Consider the following 23,637-nt stretch of genomic DNA (forward strand, 5'->3'; position numbering starts at 1 on the left):
AATATTGATTATAAGGGATTTAAGTCGGATTAAAGGAGACAAATATTATGAACTATGTATTATAATTATTAGGTGAATGGAACATGAAGAAAAAAAAAAAAAAGACGGAACAAAAGAGACGAATTAACAAGGGACAAAGGAAGAAGAAGAAAGGCAGAAACTGCGGCAGCCTCAGGAAGAGGCGCAACATATGCTGCGACCCTTCGAAGAGGCGCAGCAGTTGCTGCGTTTCTTCTCGACGTCTATCTTCTGTTAATCCGTAAAAATAGGTTTGATAAAGGGTTTTATAAATCGGTTTTAAACATATTTTCGACGTAAACCTTACATTAATTGATACAATAATAAAATACAACAATGAAATATAGGATTTACACCCTCAGACTTACATGTTTGACGAAACGAGATTGACTAAGTTAACGATTAGTGATTGCTCGACTCGAATGTATGATGAAAGTGCCCTCGTAAGAGGATTTAAATTAAATTGATTGATTAATGAGTGTAGTTGGTCAAATTGGTCGGTCATGCAACGAGACTGGTACTCAGAAGGATCCGAGCTTACGTGGTCGATTGATCAAGCACGTAGATGTCAATAAGCTTAGAGCACGGTCTTAGCATGTAAAGGGAGAAGAGAAAGGCGGACACTCGCGTGAGAAATATGTGGGATGGAGGTCCCTATTTATACTAATCACATGGAGGAATTATTGTATAACTGAAACTTTGGAAATAAATCTCGAAAAGATCTGAAAATACGCAGAAAAGGGATGGGGAAGAGGCGCAACAGCCAGTGCGACTCTTGGAAGAGGCGCAACAGGTGCTGCGTCCTTTCCCCAGAGGTTTCCTCCCGCGGAAGAAAGATTTCCGCATTTCTGTTATGGAATTGCGGTAGATCTCAACTTCCTTATCGTTTAAAATAAGATTTCGGGATATATTTTACCAAAATATGAAAAGATTAAAATTATGGAATAGAAATATCCGGAATATTCCAGAACATTTTTAAACGGTTTATTAGAAAATGAAGACGGTTTTTGACCCGGACTCCAAATAAACTCTAATTACTGTCAAAACGAAACGATCGTAATGGCGCGTAGATGACGACCAAGGGGTAGACACAAGTATTTGAGCTATCACTTGATGATAAACTTACGAACTGTCATAAATCGTTCCGTGTACCAAACATGCGGCCCAATCATCACCGGGTGGTTTGCGGGAGGTGCATAAATGAGGTTGAAGAGTCTATTGATCCAAAATACTCAAGAGAGGGGGGGGGGGGGGTGAATTGAGGATTTAAAACTTTTGAAATCTTTTTCGATTATGTGTATGTAATTGATTATTTAAAGTTTATTGATTAAACTTTAACTAATCAACTAGTGAATGTAAAACGAAATAAACAAACGAACGAAAGAACGAGGAGACACACGGTTTTTGAAGTGGTTCAATTTCACAAGTCGAAACCTACGTCCACTATTCTCGATTAATAAATTTAGTACCTTTCTACGGATTACAAATTTACTAACCCAACTCGTACAACTAACTCTAGCTGTAACTCAATGAGTATCGTTAAATACTCGAGTGACTAACTTACGCTAATAAGAAAACACTAATGATCTTAACAAAGGTTCACGTTAATGAATAAGTAAGAAATCAACTAAGCATTATTATCTTACAACGATAACAATAAGAACGAGTATACGAGTTTAAAACACACGACCTTTCAAAAATAACAAATCGGTTTTTCTGCTTGAAAACACACGGTTTGCTTTGTAAAATTAAAATCAATTTTTATGCTTAAGGTCTCTACTTTAAATGTTGTAAAGAGCAAAGCATTTATAGGAAAGAAAGAGCAAGGCAATTCGGTTTATAGAAACCCTAATTGGTCGAATAAAAGAGATATGTTAACAAATCATATCTTCTATTATCTCTTTCCTAAAAGCCTTAAAAGATAATAAAGAATATTCCAAAAGATAGAATACAATCTATTCAAATATTATCTTTACTATAAATTCTAAGATATGATAAGATTTCCTAAAACAAGAATACCTTTTATCATAAATAAATATATTGAATGAGATATATAAGATATGTAAAGATATTATAGAATAAAATCTTTACTAAATATATCCTAGGTAATACGAGATGTCACGGCTCATAAGCCTCGTGACTCGTGCAAATCCTAGCTCAATATATGGGTTAGAATTTAGGTTTTAGGAGAGGCTTTGTTAAAACCCTAATTAGTAGCATAGTCCAACTCATAAGTTGACCCAACATGACTACTAATCAACGTCCAACATAAAACCAAACTCCGCACTAAACCGGGCTTTATTATATAAATACTTTTATCAAAACATTTAAAATAAACTTCAAACAGTTTTCAAAACAATTTTTGAAACATTATAAGTCGTGTATAATAAACTCAGCATCTCTGTAACACCCAGATATTCAGAGGAGCCTTAACTAGGCCTTCCTTAGCATATAAGGGCGTCACCATCTCGGCTGCCCGAGGTAAGTAATTATCAAACGTCAATAAAAGAATTATTAAGTTATATTACAAGCGATTTAAACAACAAACGGTATAAAAGATACAACTCAGAAGCTACTCGACACTATAACCAAATCTCGTGAAGACTCATCCCTGCCCGGACTCCAGCTATCAACCACATCAACACCTGCTAAGACCGACTGCTCACCATAAGGGATCACGGCAGACACACAACAAACAAACAACCACACAAGGTCAGTACTGAGATAAGACAAAACAACGACAACTACAATTATCAATACAACACTACTATCAGTCCCCAAACACAACCACCATAATCCAACCAACTCTGTCACTGACTGTCCACTGGACCAGCCCTGCCAGTGGGGGACCGCAGCCGTTCCCACCTAAGCCCCGCTCATCATACCGAGCGATAACCCTGTCCATTAATGTGCACATCCCCTTCCGTGGCGGGTTCCACGAAGGGCGAAACTAGGGCGTGAAGTCACTCCCGCAAGCGACCCCACTCAGCCGAGAACGCATCTCGAGAACCAACAACAACGATCACAACCACAACCACAACATAATACAATTACTATGTCAAGCAATCACAATACTATCACAACGACCGACACACTAGACGATCTACAGCAACTGAGTAGGCGAACCTACCTTTAAGCAACCGCAACCAATCCACGCTGACAGATAGCACATCCAGCGACCAAGCAAAGCCTATAACCACCATACAAATATCTATCATTAACAAGCAAACCCTAACTAAAGAGACAAAGGCACGAATGATGATTGTGACGTACCTATTAGGGGTAAACTCAGCGAACGACCGCTACCCGACTCAAGAGACGCCTTCTTAAGGTTCAAGGATCTTCAAAAGGCTTCCATGGAGGTTTTGAGGTGAAGGGAAGGGAAAGAGGCGACTGAAGGATAGGAGGAAAGTGGCGGAAGTGATTTGCGGATTTAACAAAACGCGATATAAAGCCCTCGCTGAAAACCCGGCACTCGATCGAGTACCCAACATACTCGATCGAGTAGCCCCCTACTCGATCGAGTAACCTAGCTACTCGATCGAGTAGCCTCTACTCTATCGAGTACCACTCTTATCACGCACCCCCAGATGGTTTCGGCATACATTCCTAAGATTACTCCCGCTCCCAAGGACAGTCAATGACGGTCAAAGGGTCCCTAAAAGGGCGGTATTACAGTCTTCCCCCCTTAAAAAGAACTTCGTCCCCGAAGTTCAACTCACCTCTCCCGCTCATGACTCGTAACCAACACAATCTCACCAATCTTCCCGGCCAAACTACTACTCCTTGTAAACACCACCCCCCCCCCATGTCATCATCATCACCGTCCATATCTATACCTATCGATTCTTGCCACTATCATGCAAGCTTTATCACAGTCAACCGTTATTTTATGTATATATAAGGCATCCGACTCGCAATGCGAATCGTCACTCACGATCTCCCAACATACAATAATTACTATCCAACTATCAATCTAGAACATGTCTCATATCAACTTTCATGTGGTACAACTAATGCCACCATGTCACTTGGCAACGCGATTCAAATACGACCACTCTCAATTTTTTTTTTTTTTTTTTTTTTTTTTTTTTTTTTTTTTTTTTTTTTTTTTTTTTAGCAATACTTGAACACATGATACCAACAACATTATAGACCAACTACCACAACATTATAAACGAGCGAAACATTATTCAAAAACAACCTTTTTATTTCGCGACATTACTCTTCCCCTCTAAAAAGGAACTTCGTCCCCGAAGTTCACCACCCCAAATATCAACACGTATTACTTATTATAGGCATCAAAACATGAAAGAAAACCACATTATTTATTATGGACATTACTCACTAATTATACACTCGTTAAATTAAAATCACACACACGTCATCGGAATAACTAGTCACCGTTGATAACATATATTAATATGGTATGCACAAATGTACGAGAAGCTACAACTCCGATAAATAGATCGTGATGAGGCGTATACAAAATAAAAGTAATAAGAAATTATTACCGCCTTACTAATTGTGACAAATACGCTTATAAAACTTCAAACACGACTTCCAACACATGAAATTAACGGTTCAAAGGTGTTACTACACACTAATAACCACATTAAACAATAAACTTGCAATTATAAAACAATTGAGCATTTATAATTTTCGAAAACCTCCTGTAACAGTGCTACTCGATCGAGTAACTAGCGGTACTCGATCGAGTGCCATGCTACTCGATCGAGTGTCTTGGCTACTCGATCGAGTGGCCTACAGGTCAGAAACTTTTCTCTCTTTTCTTCCTGCAGCTACTCGATAGAGTACGGGGTACTCTGTCGAGTAACTACAGGACAAATTCCTTGTAAAGCCTGTCATAAGATAACATACATGCGTATATAGGTCGTATAAGATCGAGTCGGGACGACTCCTCGACTTCTAATATCCTGCAATAGTTAGAATATGAAATCCGGCCTTATGGCCAACCATACAAATCGAACTAAGTCTCAATACTAAAAGGAAATAACTACCAAAGTCTAACAACAATATCACCACCTAACATCAACTACTATCAACAAAGATAAGAACGAGGAGTATCACTCCTCCTGCTGCTGCTGCTCGAACATCACCTCATCATCACCACCACCCGAAGTACCTGCTCCTGCTGACCCGATCCCCGCATCCGCCCCTGCTCCTGCTCCTGGGCCCACGTACCATGGGGTCAAGCCACCGTAAGGGAAGGACTGAGGTGCCCCCCACGTCGACTGATCCACCCCGTAGGAATGGAAAACCCCCGAGTAGTTCCCAACTCCACTCCACCAAACTGGATGCGATCCCTCGGTCCCTATCCCCTGAGTGTATGCCATCTCGTGCATGTTCCGGAGTGTCAAGGTAGATGACACTCTCTCCGCCAGGTAACTGGATCGCGTCTCCGGGGTGTCGAGGTAAGGGTAGCATGGAAAGGATTGCTGCTGCTGCGGTGCTACTGGCTGTGGCCTAGTCTCCGTGGCCCTCTCCCTCACTCGACGGGGTCCCCTCACCACTCTGGGTCTCTCCGCCACCTGAACTCCCGCATTCTCACCCTTCGTCGGCTCCGGCATCTCTTCAAGAATGGTACCGTCGATGAGATAGGTCTGTAGCTGGCGGGGTCCGTCATCATCCTCCTCCTCCTTCTCCTCCTCATCCACATCCACAGTCACCACTGCCGGCTCTAGGGGCTCTGTGGCTGGGAGGTGCTCAGGAGCTGGAATCTTCATCCAACTCATGCCATACACCCTCCAAGCTAGGCTACCGTCAGCCAAGGTCCTCAACCATTTCAGGTCGAGATAGTATTCACGATCCATGGTAGGCACTGGGGTAGCTAGAGGCACGTACGCCGAAGAAGCCTCAAAGGAGGTTAGCTTTTCAGCTAACCGAGTGGCAATGGCACCACAGCTCAGGTACCGAGAAGGAAAAGAAGCCATCAAGGCAAGGGCAGCGCAAACTATAGAAGGAGCATTAAAGACCACTTTCTTGGCCCGCTCCGGGTTGAGGTACGACATCAAAAGTAAAACCTCATGGTTATTCAATTTACTGATATCTTTTCGGTCATAGAGGAGGTTCGAGAGAGAACGGAGAAAGATCCTCAAGGTAACATGCTGAACATCATTAATCAGCATGTTGCTCGAGGTGGGAGCTTGCTTCCCAGTCAAGCAAGGCATTAGGCGGCAGACGCCGCACTCAGCTGGAATGTCGGTGATGGAGTCCTTGGGAGGCTTGTCCAACCCAAGGTGAGAGGCAAACAAATCCATGGTCAACAGAAAACTGGTATTCATCAATCTAAACTCGACAGTCTGACCCGCTGGGTCATAGTTAAAAGAGCTCATGAATTCCAAAGTAAGAAAAGGGTAAGTATGCTTCCTCAGCCTATACAAACCCGCAAAACCCAAGGTCTCGAATATGTGACGGACATCCGTCTCTATCTCCAACTCCTCTAACACACTGGTGTCTATACACTTTGTAGGTCTCATCTTGCGTTTTTGTAAGGCTACAAAACGCTCCCTTTGCTTGAAGTCAACAAAAACAACTGAAGGGTATTCGGAAACTGCGGGTACCACCGGTCCACTAGCTTCCCCCCTCTCAGGTGGATCACCCCTCCCCCGTTTACTTTGGCGGGTTCCAAGGTTCAGTCTCGACATCTGCTTTGGGTATAAGTTCAAACAATTTATATAAACATGCAACCATTTATCTCATGTAATCTTGAACTTAACTTACTCAGTTAGGTACATCATTTTATCAACAAATTTCAACATGTGAAGCACCTAAGTCATGCCATTTACCTTGAATATTAAGCTATGTACACGCATTCACCAGCAGTTTCTAAGATTTTAGCATACAAGCTCAATTATTACTACTCATACGTCATATGCTCAACAAATTTGAATATCCTAGCATGCTTCTAGAGGTTGTTCCAAACACACTTCTAATCACATGTGAGGCATTCTTACTAGTTCATGGACAAGAATAATTTAGAACATATCATTATCACCCTTCAATATTATGAACAACAATTCAATTAGAATTTGCAGACGGTCTTTACAGCTGTGAAAATTTCGGTATATATTCATCAATCATTGTTTCTATTAGCATATTGAAGTTCAACTCATGCTTATATTGTCAACTACAACATCAATTTTCCAATTATAAATCACGAATTTCCATTTAAGGCACTTTTAAGACGGAGTTTTAAGGCAACTTTTTAAGGGTAAAATCATCAAAATCTATCCTCCAACATGATATAAACAATACTTAAGGCTCAATTCTATCATCTAACCATTGTAAAACAACCAAAAATCAATTTCAATTTTGGAAACCCTAGAAATTTCGAGTTCAATCTTTGCAATTTCTAATCTAATTTACAGCAATTAACCACCAACAAACATGGAAAGAAGACATGTGAATCATATTTCAACAATCAAAAGCAACTATCTACTCATGTGAATCGAAAATTTCAGATTATTTCACTATTTTAACACATTCAAAGCAATAAACCATATACATAAGGAAGAATAGCATACCTTGATTGATGAACAAAGTAGAGAAACGAAATTAAACTAAGAAATTAACCCCAAGAATCACTACTAACCCAAGAGAATGAGAGGATTTGAGAGGAAATAAGGAATTGAGAGGGATTTAGGTGTAGGGTGTCGAAATATAGAGGAATAAGAAGAAGAAATAGAAAGATTAGCGGTTTTAGGAAAACCCGTAGGAATTAATGTACAGTAACCTACTCGATCGAGTGCCTGGGGTACTCGATCGAGTACCACCCTACTCGATCGAGTAGGAGCTAAATCGTCGAGTAACTGCAGGAATTTTCCCACATCCCGACACCATAGCTTCCTAATTAGATCGAGTGAGGTCTACTCGGTCAAGTAAGCACTCGCACTCGGTCAAGTATAGTTAAGTACTCGGTCTGAACACTAAGTAACTCGAAGATACCTGCAAAACAACGCCGCGTGTCGATTCCAAACTAAGTTCGGGATCCGACACTAATTATCACATTCAATCACGTTTTATAACCATTGTCGCACCAAATACAACCCTTCAACAACTAAGAGACATATCACGTTACGTTATACAAATTACCCAACTCGGTCTACCTGTCACCGAGTTATTTATGAACCTAGTCGTGCCATTTTATTACACTCAAACTTACTTTACATGCTATTACTAAACTCGTGTTTGCTTCAAATTGAAACGTATAATTAACATTAATTCTTTCTGTTACGTATTACATAAACGCATACTTTTCAAAACAAATTAATCTACCATATTTCACATTCTATCATAAGCAATTTATTTTAGTACGAATCACACATTACGCAGCGGAAAAATTTCAGCTAAATAGCAAAGCATAAACACATTACCACATACCGTGATTCGGATTATTACTCATCTATACTATAATTATCATTATAGTCATCACGGTAGGATCTATAGTCTCACGTACAACTTCCGTCATCATTAATTTTATGGCAAACACCTACGTGTTCGCTATTCATATTACACATTCAGTTCCACATTTTCACGCATTCCTATCACGTAAACTTTCGTCACATCTCATAGCCATTACATAAGCTCACTAATCATCCAAAGAACCTCACTAATTTCATCGACAATTACCATACACGGTCTAATATATCACTAATACACCCCTATCAATTCTAACAAAGACTTAACCGGAGGTAGCTCCGGCACAATTAACATACATAGCACACATAGACACACGGACTCCACATTCCCATCCCATGTGACTGGCTTAAGCGTCATGGGGCCAAGATTTTGAAATGAGGGCGCCTACTCACCCAAAATCTAGCATCAGCCGGGGCTCCCATTACACATACACCAGGTTCATTTTATTAGACTCCCTACGTTCATTATGTTCATTTATTACAGGTTCCAAAATCGTCGCTCTGATACCACTTTGTAACACCCCGATATTCAGAGGAGCCTTAACTAGGCCTTCCTTAGCATATAAGGGCGTCACCATCTCGGCTGCCCGAGGTAAGTAATTATCAAACGTCAATAAAAGAATTATTAAGTTATATTACAAGCGATTTAAACAACAAACGGTATAAAAGATACAACTCAGAAGCTACTCGACACTATAACCAAATCTCGTGAAGACTCATCCCTGCCCGGACTCCAGCTATCAACCACATCAACACCTGCTAAGACCGACTGCCGGCAGACACACAACAAACAAACAACCACACAAGGTCAGTACTGAGATAAGACAAAACAACGATAACTACAATTATCAATACAACACTACTATCAGTCCCCAAACACAACCACCATAATCCAACCAACTCTGTCACTGACTGTCCACTGGACCAGTCCTGCCAGTGGGGGACCGCAGCCGTTCCCACCTAAGCCCCGCTCATCATACCGAGCGATAACCCTGTCCATTAATGTGCACATCCCCTTCCGTGGCGGGTTCCACGAAGGGCGAAACTAGGGCATGAAGTCACTCCCGCAAGCGACCCCACTCAGCCGAGAACGCATCTCGAGAACCAACAACAACGATCACAACCACAACCACAACACAATACAATTACTATGTCAAGCAATCACAATACTATCACAACGACCGACACACTAGACGATCTACAGCAACTGAGTAGGCGAACCTACCTTTAAGCAACCGCAACCAATCCACGCTGACAGATAGCACATCCAGCGACCAAGCAAAGCCTATAACCACCATACAAATATCTATCACTAACAAGCAAACCCTAACTAAAGAGACAAAGGCACGGATGATGATTGTGACGTACCTATTAAGGGTAAACTCAGCGAACGACCGCTACCCGACTCAAGAGACGCCTTCCTAAGGTTCAAGGATCTTCAAAAGGCTTCCATGGAGGTTTTGAGGTGAAGGGAAGGGAAAGAGGCGACTGAAGGATAGGAGGAAAGTGGCGGAAGTGATTTGCGGATTTAACAAAACGCGATATAAAGCCCTCGCTGAAAACCCGGCACTCGATCGAGTACCCAACATACTCGATCGAGTAGCCCCCTACTCGATCGAGTAACCTAGCTACTCGATCGAGTAGCCTCTACTCTATCGAGTACCACTCTTATCACGCACCCCCAGATGGTTTCGGCATACATTCCTAAGATTACTCCCGCTCCCAAGGACAGTCACTGACGGTCAAAGGGTCCCTAAAAGGGCGGGTATTACAATCTCAATATTATAGTAGGAGAGCTATAACATTGAGCTCTTTTACTAGTAATGTTATAGCTGCAAAGCTATAACTTTACCAATTCAAGAAACTCATTCTTGATTATCATTATGAGATAATCACATATACTATTCTAATCTTCAAGGAGATCTTTGAGTATAGGTTACGTCTGAAGGAAATGTAGATCTATATACTAACATATTCATATATGTTTTAATTTAATTTGTCATAAAATTAAAGTTGGATTTTATGCATGCAAACTAAAACAAAAGAAGATAAGAAAACATTTTCTCACCATATGAATTCGGTCATATTGGGCACCAACAAGTTCTCCTTCTTGTTAGTTCTTGAGCTTTCCAATAATGGATGAACATACAAAAATCCCAAAGTAGAGATTCTCCAATTAGTAGCACCCAAGACAATCCCTTAATCCCACAAATAAACATGTACTAGATGTTTGTATTGTAGTTTACCTTAAAATCTATTACTAATACTCATATACTACTTCTAGTAATCTTAGTAATTTATGTGAATAATTTTAATCAAATACTCATCTTTTTAATGAATATTAAGGAGAGAGAAGAGAGAATATTCATGAACATTTTGCATGTTATATGAGAATGAAAGATGTGTGAATTAAGAGAATAAAAATTCTCTATTATCCCACACAAAAACCGGTGGCCTAAGGCTTGCATAGACCATAATTATTTTGCTTTTTGTCTTCACAAGACAAGTAGGTGTAAGGCTTTTGCATGGTCAAGTCACTATCAAGTGTCTTTAGACAAAAGAATAAGACAAATGAACAAGACAAAAATCTAAAGCCTTGTCCACCAAATTTCGGTTTCTATGTTTGTAATATGGAGTCCATTTTATTTTTGTCAATTGTACAATTGTATTTCATGTGACATGTGACATGTCTTATGTCATGTTTTAATTTAAAATGCATATTTAACAAATTAAATATCATTTATAAATTAAATAAATCATATTTAACAAATTGACTAGTAATGTAAAATTACTTTCTCATAAAATGGTCATTTAATTACTAGTTAGTATAATTCACAATATCTTGTAATTATAACTAACCTATCATTCTCATCTCGCGTTTTAAAAACACCGATTAATTTTAGTAATATAACTTCTTAAATTACTAAATAAAATCTCATTTAATCACATTATAATAAGATGTCATTTTCTCTCTTATGATAATTTGTTCAATTTTAAGGAATTAATTAATCAGATCGGTATACAATTAATTAACCTTTTCAATTAAGGGAATCGTCCTTTAGGTGTGACCTCAAGGATCAATCGATCACCACCGTCGCACGACAGTAATGTCAAACTCTAGCCAACCAATCATTACCGATATGTGTGGATCAGTTGACTATATATATGTAATGTATCATCCCTTCCGTATTCTTGTAATTAGATTTAATAATGATATTTAAATCATGTGATCGCACTATTGTTGAGGACACATTTCCCAACAATCTCTCACTTGTCCTCGACAAGTGTGCGTCACCAATTCTCTTGTCCTATTACTATCTCCCACTCAATGCAAGGTGTCTTTCGGTCGTACTTGCAAGTGATCATATCGAGAGTGGTTTCCTCGATCCGGAGAATAATCGATTGACCGGAATTTATCTACCATAGATACCTTCCGAGCGTGGCCACGTATTTCCGATTCATTACTCCTCGAGTGGCCCTGAGATATTGTTTTAACCCCGACAAGGGGGTGGACAATTCCTATCGCACTTATTCCCTTCGACTAGCCACACCATCATAACCCAAAATATGCCCATTTGACCCCATTTACGAAGGTCGTAGTAACACAAATCAAAGTTAATCTGAAACTGTGCCATCTTAGGCGAACAGTCTTTAGTCAAAAGAATTGACTCATTAGAATACTATAGTAGCTCTCGCCACGACCAGGCTTTATAAATTTGCCAGAACTCTATAAGCGGTCACTGCCCGACAAAGTGTTCCTAACAGTCTGCCTATGTGATCGACTAGTCATCTCACATGACTCCATGGCACTTGAACTTGCCATCAATCGCATCACACTCTAGTCACTTCGAGACGTCACCTCATATAAGTGACTATGGGCGAATACAATGCTAATCCGTGTTCACTTTAACGGGGTTCAATTGTCTCTACAACCCGTTTGGATGTAACAAAGTATAATAAAAGAGTTTTTAAAGTAAAACTCGAACGACAAATGCGATTATCACATATGAATAGTCAATGCCTGATTACTATTTCATGTTTTATAATCTAATTTGATCTTGTACATAGTTGTTCATTTCGATTCAATTGAAATGACATGACTCATCATGTTTAGCCTTTGAGAAGGCTTTGGTTAGTAGGTTTTATCAATTTCTTGTACCTTACTCAACCTCACTACATACTCGTTTTCCTTTGTAATGTATACATTTGCATTACAAAACTTTATGAGTACGTGTCGAGATCCAATCAAGACATAGGCCCTCTAGCCTAAGAATAGCTCCCACTGTTTTCACAGTGTGCGGGACTCATCTTTCTTGCACATCTCATGATCGCAAGTGTACTCAATTTCCGTTATAAATATCTCTCATTGTTCTTTATTGCCTAGAACGATTCTAGAAAATCTACTTCTTAATTAACATTGCCACAATGGTATCTTAACCATCCTAATGTGTTTTGATTATGGTTTTGTCGGAAACCATGCACAATCTCAATTGTCAATTGTCACTTGTGTAACACCCTTACACAATATTGCATCATAAACACTTTGCTTTACTTCTTTAATGCTTCTGCAAGCACTTAAGGGTAATCTTTATAGCTTACTTGGTAAAGATTACTTAAATTCGATTTTTGAAAACAATTCATCATACTCAAAGCATATGAAGTGTTATACATCATTTCTTTTTAATTGATTCGGCAGCGGAAGCAAATGAAATCAATCAAATATGTTCAATTTAATTGAACTAGTCATGAATCTTATCAACATAAGACTTCTTACTGACGCTAATATCATGTGGATTTATCTTCATAAATCCGGATATTCAAGATGTATTATAATATTCCAAAAGTCTTAAATCATTCGCAATGATCAATATGTCATCCACATATCGGACTAATTAAAATTCCGTAACTCCCACTAAACTCCATGTATAAACACAACTTCTCGACTTATCGAGAAATGTTTTATCACATGATCAAAAATGTTGATTCTAACTCATTGATGTCCTACTTAAGATTCTCTCTTAAGTTTCACATTATCTTAGGATTGCAAGAATCTTCAAAACTCAAGACATGTATTGAATACATTCCTTCTAATTGAAGAAGTGGGTTTTAGATTCGCTTGCTATGTATTTCATAACTTCATAATGAAACACAATCCCTAAGAAGATCCAAATAGACTTAATCATTTCAATTAGTGCAAAACCCTTTGCAACCAATCTTGCTTTGAAATATCTCTTTATTAGTGCAAAACCCTTTGTCACTAATCAAGCCCTTTGTTTCGGATTTTCATGGCTCTAAGCCTTGTATTGAGTTGTGACTTAAACACTCTTATGTAAGTCATATGTTCATTACTTTCTAGAAGTAATCAACTTGAATCAACCAATTTCTTTTGTAAGTTATAAGCTCTTTACTTTCTTAAAAGTAGCATGAATTCATCATTTTTAACAAGTGACGAATTTAACCTCCTAGGTTTTAAAGAAACAATATTTTACACAAAACGTCTCATGTAGCCAAGAAAGACCAGTTTCTTGCGACATAACATTCTCTGTGGCATTCTTTGTGGCTCTTGAATAATTTCTCCCACTCTGTCTTCTAAAATAAACTTGTATTTTAGAAAGACAGCTTCACGAGCCGCAAACCCTTCGTACTCGTGATAATTGAAAAAAAGGGAAAAATGAGCATTTGTTTCTTGTGAAAACTTACAAATATGGTACCCTTACCATTTCATATCTCATATGATTTAGTGGAAAAATAATTTAGACAAAATGATAAAATCCCCAAGGGATCAAGTAACTCAAAGTAACTTGATCGAAGTCCAAACCATATCGAATAGCGTTTGATTTCTTATCCAACCACACATTGTCCCATAATGTGTGTTAAGAGAGAGTAACTTGTGATATTAAATCACCTTTCCTTTGGCTTATATCAAAGTCTTCACTTTGATAATCCCATCACGACCAAATCGTGATTCTTTGAATACTTTGAACTTCTTCAAAGATTTCTCTATTTACCTTAGTAAGTGAACATATTAGTGTCAACTTAAATCGTTGGTAAAAGAAAATGATCAACCTATTTTGGATCAATGATTTACAATCTCGATCTCCTTTTCAACCAAAAAGTACGAGATATCTTGCTTTGAATACAAGATACGCATATACCATTAACAATCTAGTGGTTTCAAGAGTACTCGATAACTCTTTGCGTTCATCATTCCAAAATTTTAAGGTTTAATCTTGGGTTACCAATTTTGAGTCTTGCATCATCTTCATGATATATCATTCTAGTTTGGTTTAGAATATAATCACCTTGATAATGGGCTAGCCATACATCAAATCGTGGTGTATAGGGTCACAAAAGTGAAACCTCTTTTGTATCTTAACAAGTTTGTATTCTTATTTAGAGTTTATGCACTTAATAGTCACAATTAAGTACAACTCCAATCCCGAAAACTAGATTTAGTACACAATGACTCTATCTCTCGATATTGTTGCTAGTCGTCATATTCTAATCATTCTATGTATCGCATACAATGATGAAAACCTCCACTGGTTTCTAATACTGACGAAATGGTACTAGCAAAATTTATGTCAATCATATAAACATATAAAGAAGAAGATCCTATTAGATGTCCCACAACTAATTTGTTGATCCTTCAATAATTTGGGGTAGTTTCCTCTCTAGTGTCTAACATTTAAGACAATGGAAACTTTATCGGTCAGAATTGATAGGTTTAGTATCGTCATTCTCAACAACTTTACTTTTAACATTACCTTGTATCAATTCCATTATAATCTTTACTTCTTGAACCTTGTCCTCATCTTAACGGTTTAAGAGAATGCTCCCACTCATTTCAATGAGTCTTTGCTTTGAGAAGCAAAATTGAATTCATGAAGATTACCCTTCATTTGTTCGTTTTAGTCTTAAAACTTTCATTGAAGTGGTTGCGTTATTTTGGTCAATTACGAATTCTGAAAATCTAATCACCAAAACAATTTATCGCTTCAAGGTACTTAATTCAATTAAGTATATGAAACATAATCCATTGTAAGTAGAAGTGTTAGTCATGAATCAAAAACCTGTTTGATAATGAATAACTTTAATCTATACTCCTTGCAAGAGATCCTTAGCAATGGTTCATTTGAGGTTTTAGAAGCAAATTCATATTTGTCTTTAGTTACGATGTTTTAAGGAGACTTGAATCAACAATCGAAATGATATCATATATGAATTGTGGTAAAGAAATAGAACAATATAATAACGGAATATTGGAAAACTTAACATTTATCGTTTTATTAATACTTGTAAACAAGTATAGCATTTACATAGTGACCTCTACCCAACTATGATAAATGATTCCAAGATCCAAATTCATATTAACTTGGGCACGGTGGGGCCGATACATCCCTTATCAATATAACTCGGTGGATTAACTCTTTAATCGATTCTACTTTTAGAACTCCTGGTCGATAAAATTACATTAACATTTATCTTTAGCCCAAAACACATCGACAAGGGCACGGTGGGGCCGATACATCCCTTATCAAATACTTTTGTTGAGTTCAATCCAAATTTCGAATAAATGTGTCCATGATCCAAACCCACATTAACTTGGGCACGGTGTGGCCGATACATCCCTTATCAATATGAATTCGGTGGATTAACATTCATCACCCACTTCCCCTACGTAACAAGGTTTGTACCCCGGTGTGGCCGAGCGCACTCCCTCACGAAATAGGTTTTCATGGTTTCTACTCTTTGGTAAGGCTAAGTCTCAATTGTTTATTTTAGCGAGAGGTCATGTCAATTTATTATCTATCACGTTTTAAGTGAACTAAAGCGGTGAACTACGATAATTGTAATTGACACGGTCGATAAACTCGATAAAAAGACAATGCATGTTAAGTTATGGCGATTTAGCAATGCATGTGACATAAAATAAAATGCAAGCATAAAAGTAAATAAATCCTAGTATGGCCTTTCCTAAAATAGAAAAACTATTTAACTATTACATTTCGGAAACCAACTCCATTGGTCCCTTGAACTTCGGTTGTGACACGCATCTCGAGGTAACACCGTCTTTATGTATCGCCATTCTTGAAGAAATCCGTCTTCGGGAACTCCGGAATGAATAAAATTACATAATAAATTACATAATTTCCTATTATACATTTGTAACTAAAATAAAATAAATCTATTAAATTACAAAACGGTGATACGAGATCACAATAAAATTACAACCGAATCGATATTCCCATACATTTCGGGAAATACCAATTAAAATCTAAGGCCATACTAAGTAAAATTACATAATTCAAAATTACATAAATTAAAATTATGACAATCATAAAGAAAATGCAGCATTATAATATGTATGAACATGCTCAATTTTATGCTAAATCGCCTTTAAATTGCCAATATCGTATATTTCATGGACCAAAAATTACAAAAATTCTCTATTATCCCACACAAAAACCGGTGGCCTAAGGCTTGCATAGACCATAATTATTTTGCTTTTTGTCTTCACAAGACAAGTAGGTGTAAGGCTTTTGCATGGTCAAGTCACTATCAAGTGTCTTTAGACAAAAGAATAAGACAAATGAACAAGACAAAAATCTAAAGCCTTGTCCACCAAATTTCGGTTTCTATGTTTGTAATATGGAGTCCATTTTATTTTTGTCAATTGTACAATTGTATTTCATGTGACATGTGACATGTCTTATGTCATGTTTTAATTTAAAATGCATATTTAACAAATTAAATATCATTTATAAATTAAATAAATCATATTTAACAAATTGACTAGTAATGTAAAATTACTTTCTCATAAAATGGTCATTTAATTACTAGTTAGTATAATTCACAATATCTTGTAATTATAACTAACCTATCATTCTCATCTCGCGCGTTTCGCAAACACCGATTAATTTTAGTAATATAACTTCTTAAATTACTAAATAAAATCTCATTTAATCACATTATAATAAGATGTCATTTTCTCTCTTATGATAATTTGTTCAATTTTAAGGAATTAATTAATCAGACGGTATACAATTAATTAACCTTTTCAATTAAGGGAATCGTCCTTTAGGTGTGACCTCAAGGGATCAACTGATCACCACCGTCGCACGACAGTAATGTCAAACTCTAGCCAGCCAATCATTACCGATATGTGTGGATCAGTTGACTATATATATGTAATGTATCATCCCTTCCGTATTCTTGTAATTAGATTTAATAATGATATTTAAATCATGTGATCGCACTATTGTTGAGGACACATTTCCCAACAACGTCATCATCTAAGCTTGATTAATCTTTAGACGGACTTCGTCTTCATATAAATCTTGAATGAATCTTTATATCGTTTGATCTTGAATAGAGGCTTGAACATTTCATACTATTATCACAATCTTCTTTGTTGCTTGCTTGTAATAAGTTGATTCTAAAACACTTAGACAAACGATTACACGCAACAAGTATATAAAACATAAAACACCTTGACATCATCAAAACATAAACATATAAGCTATATGGTTCAACAAATTCCCCCTTTTTGATGATGGCAAACCTCCTAATGTTGTGACTAAGTAAAGAGTTCCCCCTTAATATAATACTGTCATCTTAATAATAAAGTTCAACGCAAGATCAAAACGATTTATCAAAAACCGAAACTTTAAGGACTTTAAGAGACAATTGGTCTTGACAAGGAGCAAGCTTAGGTAGATGATTACTATAGACGTTCTTTCCCCCTCTTGACATCATCGAAAAGTTAAGAACAAATCAAAAATGACTAGAATAATATAAGACGAGACAAGAGATAAAACGTCACAGAAATTAATATTATCATACATAACTAAAAGCATCAAGAAAATTAATTATCAAACAAACTTTGAAGAAACATGTTTATAGCCGATGGGCAGAATGAAACACATGTTTAAAGAAACACTTGGGCCATAATCCACAAGTGCATGCCAAAATTGGGCCGAATGATAAGTTTGTAAATCACACCATAATAAAATGAAAAAGAAAGCTGAAAATAGGCAGGGCTAAATAGGGTAAGGCAGAGGTAGATCAAATATTGCGGGTTCGGTAAGGGTTCACGTAGTCAGGCCGAGTTCGATGCTCCAAGGCATCGAGATGATCAAAGGAACTCCGCACAAGCTGAGAAAGAGTTTGAATACTACGCTCAAAGTTGAGCACCTTCAAAGACAAAGCTTTCGTGGCCTCCAATGTAAGCGATTGATCACTTGCCATAGCCTTTCCGTGCATGACCAACGCTCCACCTTGACTCGTGAGGAAAGTAAGACGGTCACCATGTGGGAACACTTCCCCACGGATTGCCTTCAATTCCCTTTCAAACCCCTCTAACCTCTTATCCACAGCATCCATCCAAGAATAAACCCGAGAAGCATCCAAACCCGACTCTAAAGACCGAGATGGTCCAACCCGTGACAATACCGTAGCCAAGTTTGTTGAATGCTCCTCAAACTTTTCCATTAAACCACTCATAAACCCTTCCAACTTAGCCTCCATAGTCCCCAAACCCGAATCACCCGGGCTTTTCTCAACATCCTTAACAAGAAGTAACTCGGGTCCATCAACGACAAGACCCATAAGCTTGATCAACCGATCACACATGCAATCCCGTGCACTTACACCGTAACTATCCCGTCCCATCACTTGTTTTATCTCTAACAACTGAGACACCCACATCCCATATGGTAAGTCGATTGTTGTACTTAATTTTTCCTTTGTAACCGTGAGACTAGTTTGAATGATACGATGCAACACAAGACTTACCAAATTCACTTTTTGTCCCTCCAACCATGAATAAATTACAATAGCCTCATAACTCGAAATTTTATCACGACCTCCTCTCCTCGGCACAACCGTGTTCCAAAGAAAGTTCAAGAGGAACTTGATTTTAGCCGAGAGAGGACGAACCACAATATTACCTCCGTCCGTCCCAACCTCCTCAAAATACCTTTTAACTAACATCTCCTTTTCACTCACCACATTAGACCATTCAAGACTCGGATTAATTTCAATTCCGTCATCGGGAACCGAAAAAGCAGAGCAAAAATCCGAAACAGAGACCGTCACATCAACCCCATTAACCACCGCATGCAAGACTCCCTTATTAATCGACACACTATCAAAGAATTGAACAACTTCAACCGGATAGATAGGACCCAAAAACTGACTAATGTGACTCCATGATGTGACCATAATTTGAGCGTATTTAGTCCCCGAATTAGCCTTGTTCCCATGCTTTTTAGTGCATATTTGGGTCATTTATTGTCTTTAGTCCTTTGTTTTGCATATTCTTTGAGGTTTTGATCCCTTGGTAGGAAAGGAGTGCAAACCTTGCATTTTCATGGCAAAATGGAGCTAAATTGATTGAATTCAATGACCAAGCATCAAAGAGAAGACAAGACTAGAAGACCTTTGTACATACTATAGTAGATGGGCAATGATGAGAAAAGATCCTTGCATCCCCGAGGAAATCCTCAAGGATTGTATGAAGAGAAAGGAAGAAAAGAAGAAAGGAAGAAGCTGATCTACAATCCGAGCGGATTGCCCACAATCCGCCCGTCCAAGAGAAGGAATCCGAGCGTCTTCCTCAGAAGGCCGCTCGTCCAAAACCACCACAATCCGCCCGTCCACCCCACAAATCCACTCGTCCAAAAGACTCACAATCCGCCCGTCCCGTGGCCTGGACGCTCGGATTGTGTGACAGCTAATCCGTCTTCTACTTGTTCTATGAAGGATGCGCATACCTTGGGAAAGACTAGCAAAAAGGAGACTCGCATATTTTTCTGAGAGGAGCGATTCCTCAAGGACTTAATCGTCATTTAAGCCCTTAGTAAACCCTAATTTGTGTACCTAATCCCCACTATAAATACCCCATTAGTCTAATTAGATAATCATGTTCTTCTTAGCAATCTCTAGTGTAGTTTATATCAATCTAATCTCTCTTTAATCTTGTAATCAACTTTTAATCAAGTCTTAATACAAATCTCATTTCCCTCTTTTGTTCATCTTTCATTTTGGGTAATTGAAGATGATTTGGGTTATTATTGGGAGATTGACAACCTTCCAATCAATCATCAAGTACTTCTATTATTCTTTGCTTTATTATTGGAATCATTAGTAGGTATAATTCTCTTAATCCCTTTTTAATTATTGTTAATTAACATCATTTATTCATCATGTTTTACTTTGTTGGTATGATTGACAACCTTGCTAGCATGTTCAACATGATAATGAGTGAGTAGTTTCCTTAGCTAGGGTTAATGAGTAATTAGGGGAAACCAACATGGGGGATGATTCATGCTTAAATTAATATGTTTTCATAGTTTATTTGCTTGCTTGTTGTGATCTCAACTTATGCACATGTTATGTTTGATGAAATGCGAGCCTATGAATCCTTGCATTTTTTACCCATCACCTATCTTTTCAATGAGACTTGTAAGACATAAACCAACTCGAGTCTCATTAGACCATGCATATAGTTGAGTAGGGAAGATTAAGTCGACTTGTAGGTGTTGTACAATCTAATCGATTCGGCTCCGAGACCCAAACTTTCCTAGGATCGTAAGATATAAGCCAACTCGATCCATCACAACAATAATTGCTTGCTTATAATTTGAGAATATGTTTGTATGATCAATTCCTATGAATCCCCTATGACCCCATGACACCCTAGTGCCTTTTATCAATTGTTTACACCCCTTTTTAATCATCTTGCTTGTTTACTTTCATTGCTATTTAGTTTAGTGATCTTCTATTCAAAACCCCAAATTGTGACACCCCTAGACACCGCTAGTTGCGATTGAAAATCTCATCTCAATTCCCGTCCCTTGGGATCCGACCTTTACTTGCCTCTTTACTAATTGTAGAGCTGTTTGTGGAGTTATAAATAGTGTTTTGGTCTAGGTGCTCCTAACGACAAGTACCGAAAACTAAACCTCTCAAGAGAGGCTGGCGAAAAATGGCGCCGTTGCCGGGGACGGTGTTAACTTGATTTAGATTTTATTAGATTGTTATTAGTTGTGTCTTTCTTTGCCTTGGGGAAGTAAAACTCCTCAAGTTTTGTTCTAATTATTTTCAAGTTTGATATTTTGCATGTCTAGAAGATCACAAGGTAACTTGTTACCCTTTGATCACGAAATTGAAAGGACTTTGACAAACAATAGAAGACTTGCTAGGAGAACTTTGAGAGGTATTGGTGAGGTTGTAGATATTCAACCAAACGCTATTGAGTTCGTCAACCCTTTTGCAAGAGAAGGTGAGGAGAACCCAACACAAAATCCAACACAAAATCAACCCACAATGCCTAAATTTTCATCACATTCCGTACCAACCGAGGAGAGCCTACCCAATGGTACTCCCACACCACAACACTTCACCGGAAATTTCATTGCCAAATCCGCATTTATCCAATTAGTCAAAAGAAGCCAATTTGGGGGGATGCCTAGTGAAGACCCTCACTCTCACATGGAGACTTTTTGTGACTATTGTGATGCGATTTCTCAAACCGGTGTAACTCAAGACCAAATTCGATGGGTCTTATTTCCTTTTTCTCTAATTGGCACCGCAAAACAATGGTTGAAAGGCCATGATAAGGCTACTCTCGGAATTGACTCTTGGAAGAAATTGGCTCTAGCTTTCTACAAAAAATTCTACCCACCGGAAAAGACTAACATGCTAAGAGCTCAAATTACGGGCTTTAAGCAAAGAGATGAAGAATCCTTGTATGAAGCTTGGGAGCGATTCAAGGGAATTTGTCGCTCATGTCCTCATCATGGACTTAGCGAGTGGTTCTTGGTATAACAATTTTGGAATGGTCTTTATGAAGACTCAAGAAACATTCTCAACATGGGATCAAATGGTATGTTCACCGAAATTGACGATAATCAAACTTGGAACAAGATTGAGGAAATGGCGGTCCATAATTCACAATATAGTAGACCTCGCAAGGCTACTAGAGGAGGAAAGCATGAAGTGGACTATATTACTCAATTGGGTGCTCAACTTAGTGCTCACATTGATACCATCAATTTGAAGTTCGAAAAAGCTATGGCTAGACTTGAAGAAGCCTCAAAATCACCAAAACATCATGTTAATGCCATGACGGCATCTTCATCAATCCCAAGTGGGATATGTGAAAATTGTGGAAATTTGGGACATGACCAAAGTGAATGTAGGGGAACAAATGAACAAGTGAATTCTTTTCAAGCATACAAGAGTGGTACCCCTTATTCAAATTATTACAATGAAAATACCAAATTCCACCCAAATCTCTCATACAAAAGCCAAAATGTTAAAAACCCTCAACCAACATACACCCCACCTCCCATGAGAAACCAAAATCAAAGACCCTTTTACAACCAAAACCAAGGTTACCAAAATCAAACTCCATACAATCAACAAAATGACCAAGGTTTTGATGTTTAAAAAGCGGTCCTCCAAATGCAAAAGAATCAACAAGAGTTTTTTCACTCAAATGCAAAAGGATAGTCAAGCAAAGAAAATCACCATCAACAACATCCTAGCCCACACCAAAATTTTGGAAACCCAATTGACTCAACTAGCATCTTCAAGCTCACAAAGACAAAAGGGGCAATTACCACCTCAAATTAATCCCCCGAGACATGAAACGGTTAGTGCCATTCACTTGAGGAGTGGTACGAGATATGAGGCACCAAAGAAGCAAGTTGAGGATGAAGTGGTGGAAGCTAGTGACAAAGAAGAAGTTGTGAAAAACTCCAAGGATGGAGAACCATCAAAAAAAGAAGTTTCAAAGAAAAATGAAGACAAGGCCAAGGAGAAGGAACCCATTGTGATTAGACTTCCTTTTACAAGTCGTCAAGCCAAGCCCAAATTTGATGACCAACTTGGAAAATTTATGAAAATTGTGAAGAATTTGGAAGTTTCGATTCCTTTCACGGAATTAATCAATCACGTGCCGGCCTATGCAAAGTACATGAAAGACATCCTTACGAAAAAGAAGTCGATCCGGAAGCTTGAGACTATCGCCTTCACTAAGGTGAGTAGTGCAATCCTTCAAGGGAGTTCACCTCCGAAACTTAAAGATCCGGGAAGCTTCTCAATACCGTGTACCATTGGTGACACAACGATCAACAAAGCCCTATGTGATCTAGGGACTAGTGTGAGT

General features: G+C 38.2%; 1 non-coding gene across 1 annotated transcript; it reads right to left on the minus strand.

The window, feature by feature from the left end:
• Positions 1–22,163: 22,163 nt before the first annotated feature.
• Positions 22,164–22,270, minus strand: LOC141616053 (small nucleolar RNA R71). The gene has a single exon (XR_012530430.1). It is a non-coding gene; the product is annotated as a small nucleolar RNA R71 (small nucleolar RNA).
• Between the last annotated feature and the right edge of the window lie 1,367 nt (positions 22,271–23,637).

Source organism: Silene latifolia, chromosome 11 (genome assembly GCF_048544455.1).
Source record: "Silene latifolia isolate original U9 population chromosome 11, ASM4854445v1, whole genome shotgun sequence".
Lineage (NCBI taxonomy): Eukaryota > Viridiplantae > Streptophyta > Magnoliopsida > Caryophyllales > Caryophyllaceae > Silene > Silene latifolia.